Source organism: Podarcis liolepis, assembly GCF_965112155.1.
Source record: "Podarcis liolepis genome assembly, chromosome: 5".
Classification (NCBI taxonomy): domain Eukaryota; kingdom Metazoa; phylum Chordata; class Lepidosauria; order Squamata; family Lacertidae; genus Podarcis; species Podarcis liolepis.
This window is the reverse complement of record NC_139556.1, coordinates 102,667,935-102,676,420: the sequence shown is the minus strand read 5'-3', so window position 1 is coordinate 102,676,420 and position 8,486 is coordinate 102,667,935.

Below are 8,486 nucleotides of genomic sequence, written 5' to 3'. Positions count from 1 at the left end.
CACCAATACGAGGGTTCTGATGCAGATCCTGAGGGTGACCCCTCCGGGGAACGGACGTCTTGTGTCGGGTCCTCGTCCGAGTTGAACCCCCGGAAAGTGCTGGCCGAAAGCGTGGGCGTGAAAAGCCAGTCGTCGAAAAAGTCTGCTGGCATAGGTCTATGGGGAAAGAGGGCATGAAACTCGTCTTTGAGGAGAGGTTCGTCCAAGGCGTAGCCCGGCACCCAGCTGTTCGCACTGGCCGGGGTGCCCTCCTTGGCGAGAAAGTATTCTACCCCCTCTTCCCCCCATCTGGAGTCCAAAATCTCCGTGACTTCGTTGATGCGCTCCTTCTGTGCCACTCCCGCGTGCCCTGTTCTGTCTCTGACCGGACTCGGCGCTGTTCCGGGTTCCTGGAACCTGTGCGGTGCCTTGTAGGGAGTGAGCACCGATCTGTGGAATACCAGATGCATTCTGGAACCCTCCGGAAGTGCCAGTCTGAAAGCTACCGGGTTGACCTGCTCTTCGACTTGGTAGGGCCCCAGTTGTTTATGCCCTAGTTTCTTCTTGGCCAACGACCTGGCCGGCACTGCGTGGGCTGCTAACCAGACCCAGTCTCCCACGTGGAGCTCTTCGCCAACCCTTCTGTGCTTGTCCGCTTGTACCTTGTATGCGTGTTTGGCCAGCTCCAGGTGGCGCCTCAGCTGATCGTGGACTTCCTGCAGCTCCGACGCGAACGCATCTGCTGTCTGCGGCTCCCCCTCCCCCATTCTTTCCAGTCCCGGGAAGGTTCTGGGGTGCCTCCCGTTGTTGGCGAAGAACGGCGTGACCCCCGTGGACACGTGCTTCGTGTTGTTGTAGGCGAACTCGGCAAGCGGCAGGTAATCCACCCACGTCGCAGGCTGTTGATTTGCATAACATCTCAGGTACTGCTGCATGATGGCATTGACCCGCTCCGCTTGCCCGTTGGTCTGCGGGTGTCTCGCCGACGCCAGGTTGATCTTGACGTTCAGGAAGCCCATCAGCTTCCGCCAGAAATTCGAGATGAACTGCCGCCCCCGGTCGGACAGAATAGACCGTGGCAGACCGTGAACCTTGAACACGTGGTCTATGAACAGTTTGGCGGTTTGCTCCGCCGTGGCCACCTTAGCACACGGAATGAAATGCGCCATCTTGGAAAACAGGTCCACCACCACCAGCACTGCCGTCTTGCCCCTCGAGCTGGGCAGATCCGTGACAAAGTCCAGGGCCACCCTTTCCCAAGGTTCGACCGGAGTTTGCAGCGGTTCCAACAGTCCGGCCGGCGGTTTGTGCACTGGTTTGGCCCTCTGGCAGGTGTCACACCTCGCCACGTAGTCTGCGACCTCCCCTCTCATTCCAGGCCACCAGAAATCCCTGGCTACTAATTCCACCGTCTTCTCCTTGCCAAAGTGCCCGGCCGTGGGCGCGTCGTGCAGCTGCTGCAGCACCTTGGCGCGAAGGTCGTCTCCCGGCACGTAGATGGCCCCTTTACGGATGAGCAATCCATCTCGTAGCTGGAAACCGTTGGCCGCAGCCGTACCCCTTTGCACCTCTGCCATCTTTGCTTGCGCGAAGGAGTCATCCTGCAACGCTCGTCGCACCACCTCCAGGTCCACGGTGGCCGCGGCGCACGCCCATACTGTTGGTGCGAAGATGTGCATGGCGGCCGCTGGCGTTGCGTCCTCCAGATACTGTGGCTTATGGGAGAGGGCGTCCGCCATGATGTTAGTGTCCCCCGGGACATACTCTATGCGGAAGTCGAAGTTCGCAAAAAACTCAGCCCAACGTATCTGCCTCTGGTTTAGGAACTGTGCCGTGCGCCAGTGCTCCAGATTCTTGTGGTCCGTGCAAACCTGCACCGTGTGCTTGGCGCCGATCAGGAAGTGCCTCCACGCTTTGAACGCTGCATGAATGGCCAGCAACTCCCTGTCCCAGATGGTGTAGTTCTGCTCGGACTTGCTGAGCTTCCTGGAGTAAAACGCTGCCGGTCGCCACACCCCCTGCTGGTCCTTTTGCAGCAGGACCGCCCCCACGGCTCTGTCCGAGGCGTCTGTCTCCACCCTCATCGGCCTGCTGGGGTTGACGTGAAGCAGCTGCTCTTCCGACGCGAAGAGACGCTTGAGTGCCTGAAAGGACTGCTCCGCCTCCTCTGTCCAAACGAACTTCTTTTTCTTGGAGCTAAGCGTGTCTGTGATGGCCGCTGTCTGCATAGCGAAGCCCTTGATAAACTTGCGATAGAAGTTCGCAAAGCCGACAAACCTCTGGACCTCCTTCCGGTTGCGTGGACTCTTCCAATCCAATACCGCGCGAACCTTGGCGCTGTCCATGGCGAGCCCCTTGTCAGACAACTTGTAGCCCAGAAAATCCACCTCCGTCACGTCAAATTGGCACTTCTCCAGCTTGGCGTAGAGCCTATGTTGCTTTAGTCTGGTCAGCACTTCCTTGACGTGTCTGTCATGCTCCTGCTGCGATTCCGAAAAGATCAGGATGTCATCTAAGAAACAGACGCACGTCTTGTAGAGAAGTCCCGCCAACACGTGATGCATGAAAGCTTGAAAAACGTGGGAGCCATTTTGCAATCCAAAGGGCATAACTCTGTATTCGTAGGTACCCAGTGGCGTGAACATGGCTGTCTTCCACTCATCTCCCTCCCGCATACGAATGAGGTTGTACGCCCCTCGCAGGTCTAACTTGGTGAACACTTTCCCCTTCCGCACCTTCGCCAGGAGGTCGTCGATTCGGGGCATGGGGAAGTCCGACGGCTTGGTCCCATTGTTTAAAATGCGATAGTCCACGACCAGTCTTTTTCGGGGCGTGTCTCGCTTTTTAACAAAGAATACTGGACTGCCCCCCGCTGCCTTGGACTCTCGGATGAAACCGCGCTCCAAATTATGATCTATGAACTGTTTGAGTTCCTGCAGCTCGTCCTCTGACATGGAATACAGTTTCCCCTTAGGCAGCGCCACCCCCGGCAGCAGGTCAATCTTGCAGTCATATGGTCTGTGAGGGGGCAGCCTGTCCGCCTCCTTCTCGCAGAAAACTTCCAAAAATTCTGCGTACTTGTGGGGAATCGCTTGCAGCGTGCCTAGCAGCAGCTGTGACTCCTCTTCCTCTCCTTCCTGCCGGGGCACGATGCAGTGTTCAGCACAAAAGGAAGAGCCGAAGATCAGCTGCCTCTGGTACCAAGCCAGCGTTGGGCTGTGCTTGTCCAGCCAACTCATTCCCAATACAATGGGCGTATCCGATAGTTGAGTGACATTGAAGCTGATGATTTCTTTGTGATTTCCAAGTCGCATCGCCATGGGCGGCGTCTGCTTCACCACTTGCCCCCCGAGCAGCTCCCTGCCATCCACCGTGACAACCTGCAGGGGCAGTGTGGCCGGCAGCAACTGTATAGCGTGCTTGTCGACAAAGTCCTGCCCTATAAAGTCCGCGTTGCTGCCCGAGTCAACTGTGATGGGCACGTCAGTGGTGATTCCATTGGGCAGCTGGAGAGATGCGGTGAGCCTCACCACTGGTTTGGGCGGGAGGGGGTTCACGGGCTGTAAAACCTCTGGGGACTGCGTCACTAACACGTCTGGCTGGGCCCCAGGGCCTCTTCCTCCAGCCAGACTGCGTCGTTTCCCTGCTGTGGTCCTCCTTGCTGCGTTGCTGCAGTCACCATTGCCGAGGCTGCAGTAAGCTTGTGGAGCCTCTGGGGACACTCTTTTGCCATATGCCCTGGCTCCTCACAGACGTAACACTTCCTGTTCCCTCTAGGAGGCTTCGCTTTCACTGCTGCCGGTGCTAGGGCTCTGGTTGCTGACTGAGCCCTTGCACCTCCAACCTCCATAGGTTCGGCTCCTCCTCCTGGCGGAGGCGTGGATTGCGCCCGCGCTGCTTCTCTGGGAAGGAAGGAGGGGCCCCTGGCTGGTTCGCGCCCTCCACGCCCTTCGTCCCTGCTCCACGGACGTTCTTCCAGCCTCACCCCCACTGCCAGTGCCCTCTGAACGACCTCCTGGGTGGTTCGGGGTCTCTCCCCCCTCGCGATCTCATCTTTAATCGAGTTGTGCAGCCCCTCCCAAAAGAGGTCTCTTACAGGAGCCGAATCTCTGTCCCATTCCAGGGCACTGACCAAGGCGAAAAAGCGGGCATGATACTGCCTGACGCTGGCCCTCCCTTGTCTCAGCCCATGCACCTCCTTCCGTGCAAGATCCACGTCAATACTTGATAAAAAACACCCATCCATCGCTTTAATAAAGGCATCTGCATTCTGGAGCGCCGGATCCTTATCTCTCCATAAATTGCGTAGCCATGCTTTAGCATCCCCATGCAAATGGGACATGATGAATCCCACTCTCTCTTGCTCATCTCTAAAGTCTTTATGCAGCAGTTGCAGTGCGCACAGTACGTCGGCTCTAAAGTTGGGATACTGCTGCAGGTTCCCATCGAAGTGAGAGACCAGCCCGCCTGTCCGTCTCGCCAACCCAATTCCCTCCTGCCGGGGTGTCTGCTTTGTCAGCACGTCTAACCTGACCTGGAGATCCCTGCAGGCGGCAGCTGCCTCCTCCTCTCTCTTCCTGGATGCGAGAGCCTCGGCATTCAGTTGTGCCACTGCTTTTCTGAGTTCCTCTATCTGCTGCTCAGCCGTCATGTCGTCTGCCGTTCGTGAGCTCGCTAGTAGGCACCTGTTTCTCTCCCCTCCTCGAGGCTGTAGATGCCCACAATCGTGAGACGGAGCTTACTGTCAGAGCTGCTTGAAGATCCTAGCTCACAGAGGATCACGCTAGCCAGCGATCATTAAGTAAAAGTCTTTATTGAATTACAGTTTCCATTCTCACGCTGCTGCGCGCAACTCTACGTCTAGTAGCTAGATCGGCGAAGCTCCGTCTGAGTCTCCGCCCCGTGTGCACCAACTTAATATCCTAGCCTTGCTCCACCTTTTCCGCCTGACTGTCCTCCTCTGGGTCCCTCTACCCCCCGGGGTTTCTTCCTTCCGGGATTCTTCTGACGCTGACCCGGACCCTCCTGCCTCCTTGCGCCGGGCTTTAGGACCTGGCTCCCTTTCGGGGCTGCTTACTGCGCCGCCCTCCTCTGCATTTGAACTTGGCGCGCGCGCCCAACCTTCCACTTTCCTCTTAACCGTTTCTTCGCTCCCCGATGGAGGTGTGGCCACTCCTGACTCATGCCCTCCCTCCTGTGGTGAGCTGCCAGCGCTTCCCCCCTGGCTCCCTTCCTCTTCCCTGCTCCCTGGCGGTGACGCTGGTCCCGATTTCCAGCTGCTCCCCCCTGAGTCCCCTCTGGCTCTATCTTCCTGGGGTGCCCCCCTAGACTCCCCCCTTGCCCTGGCCACTGGTGCTCCTTTCTGTGAATCCTCTGATTCACTGGAAAGACTAGGAGATCTCGGGTCGTCGTCATCACTCATCTTTTCTTCTGCCTCCTCCCCTTCGCTCTCTGTTTCCTCCCTTGCCCGTGCCTCTGCTCCTAAACCCCTGACAGTAGCGTATGTAGTGTGTGAAGTTTGTACAAACTGAATGATTGGGGGGGCGGGCTTCCTGCGACAAAATCAAACTTTGAAAGGCTGATATTGTGGGATCAAGTTCATGAATTTTGCTGAATTAGACTAAATAGTTTTAACTGGATTTTGAATCAATTGTTCCTGAATTTCCCTTTGAATTATCTTGTGCTGTTGTCTTCCTTCGTGAGACTTGAAACCCACTATTTTGAATAATGCTTCTTATGCCTTAGGGGGCAATGGGGTTGAGCTTATGGAACCAAGGGGGCAGAAACCATACACTGGTTTGGGGATTTTTTTTGCTCCTGCATTTAGAAAGAAAGAAAAAAGAAAACACACACACAGGAGGCCAAAAGAAAGAACAGCTCCGACACATCAAAGATGGCACCCAAGAAGGAAGTCACCCACGTTCTTGCAGTTCTGGGTCTGGTGACCAGATGGGCAGCTTCTGCAGTCAAGGAATGCAGAATGGGCGCTTTCAGACTTACATCTCAGGATGTCTGCAATTGTCACTTAATGGAGGGCCTCAGAAGGTGGCAAGCTCCCCTTTCTTAAGGAAACAATTCCGGGCTGAGAGACTACTCAAGAGCCTAGCTCAACAGGGTGCAAGTCCCCCGCGGGTCCATAAAGTCAGTAAAAGAAGGAAGCTCCAGCCAAGTAATTTGGAGCAAAACAGCGGTCAGTAGACCACGATCCTTATTGTTACGCAACAGGTCCCCCCAGGAGTAAGAACCCCGAGCAGGGGGCGGGTTGTAAACAAAAAAATTGCCCTTTTCCCTTATGGGGTATCCGAGAGCCCATATAGAGTCCTTACATAGGTTCCCTATTGGTAGGAGAAGATAACAGAGGCCAACCAGAGAATATTGAGAAGCAAAGCAGCTGGTAAGCCTGATCTTTATTGATCTGTTGCAACAGGGTGCTCCCCTTGCACACAGGAGAGGAGGAAGAATCCAGAAAAATGGTGTGCAACGCCTTATAAAGACTTTTGAAATTGCCACCCTGTAGATCAAGACCACCCCCAGAAACATCATACATACATCACAGAAGGGGTGTAACCTAAGACCAACCCCCAGATACATCACACCTACATCACAGAAAAGGCAGTCTTAAAACAGAAATTTGAATGTTGTTTTTCTCCTGTCGTTGTTTATCTCCTGTCTGGCAGGTTACTTGATTGGATTGCCTGGGGAGCCTGGCCAGTCTTTCGTAATGATAAATACTTAGTTCCTGGGCCAGGTCACAGGCTCAGGCGACGTCCTCTTTTAAAACTTCCCTCTTTCCGACTTCCGGTTCCGGTCGCGACCTGGGAAGGAGCGCAGAGAACCAGCTCTTGGTTTTTCTGGGCGTTGCGGAGGTCTGGGGAGCCGCTAGGGCGCAGCGAACCCGAAAAATCCTAAGGGGGGTACCCTTGGGAGACAGGCCCCCTGCAGCGTGGAAGCGGTCGTGTCACCTCTCCGCACCGATAGGGCGTGAAGACGGAGACCGCTAGCGCAATTGGGGATAGTTCCGACCCCGCAGCGTGACGCCTCGAGCTCCAGCCAGGAGAGGCGACGGACCTCCTAAAGAGAAGGAAGGCATCCGCAGTGTGTTGCAGCGTTTACATAGAACGCGTTCTTTTTTTCTGGAAGCGTAAAGCTAATAGCGGAGCTGCGTGCTGCCCAGTACCTTTTTTTAGAAGTGTGTAGGGGAGTTCACTCGGCGATGGAACTAAGATGGCGCAGGTGGAAGTCGGCGGTTTGAGGAGGCTTTATGCAAAGTCTGCCTGAGTGAGTGAACTTTAAGTTGTGGAACCAGAAGCGCGGTGTACCTGCCTAAAAGCCTTAATGGATTATAAAGAGTGACTAAGCAGTGGGGGGACAATAGCCAGCTCCTCTGTGTCGTTTACGCTGTTCTTAGCCGCTGTACGTCCTTTGGATTTTAAACTGTTCAAATTGCTTCCTACTTTTATATATTTCGTAACGGATATAAGGAATTTTTGGGGTGCTTTTTGGCCGCCCCTGAAAGGTATATAGACCGGCCCTTGAGAACTCTGAGGAGCGGACGGACTATTCCAGGAGAGAGGCGGTGGCAAGAGGTATCGTCACTCCCCTTCTCCTCCACGCCTCTGCTGCCTCTCCTTTTCCTTTTTCTTTTTCTTTTTCTTTCTCCCTTCCCCCTCCCTGCTTGGAGGACTACCCACCGGCAATTGGATTTGGATTTGGATTGGAAAGTGGAGAATATACCTTTAAGGCTTGATTGTGGACAGAAAGTTCTGCCGCCTCGTGATTCAGGACTAGTGGGGGAAAGTGGACTGGTGAGAGGGACTTGGAAGATAACGCCGGGACTTTAAGGCGGAACTACTCCGCTCTACGTCGCCCGCGCCCCCTTCTGGTACCCTTCTTCGAATTTGGATTTTGGAATTTTGGTATAGACGCCGGCATAGAACTCTGCCCTGGGGGTGCTTGGAGATTTATGTTTGGATTTAACCCCGAAGAGTCTGGCTATCTTTAGATGGTGAAAACTGCTTCATCTTTGCTTTATTTTTCTGCTCTATTTCCTCTTTGTTTCTGCCTATAATTGCTGATATTTGTTGAAATTTAAGGGAGGGACTTAAGGGGGGGGAAGTAGGAGAGGGAGGGGAAAGAAATTGGGTGGGGGAAATTTGGGAATGGCGGGGAAGGATGGAAAGGATGGGAAGAAGGGGGGCGGGACTCCGGGGGAGAGGAAATGGTCCCGCCAGGAAGAAATCAAAGATCTAGACAATTTGTGGGCGAGAATAAAGGAGGAATTTAAACAAAATATATTATGCATGGAAAATAAGCTAGGAGAGGTACAAGAGAGAATTGATAAAAGGATAGAGGGAGCAGTTGGGGAACTCTCGGCCAAAATCCAGGACCTCTCTGTTAAGTCCAGATTGATTGAAGAATCTAACAAGAAATTACAGAAAGAGATGAGGGATCAGAAGAAAGAGACAATGAAGGTGAAAGAAGAGTTAAGAGAGTTAAGCAGCTCACAA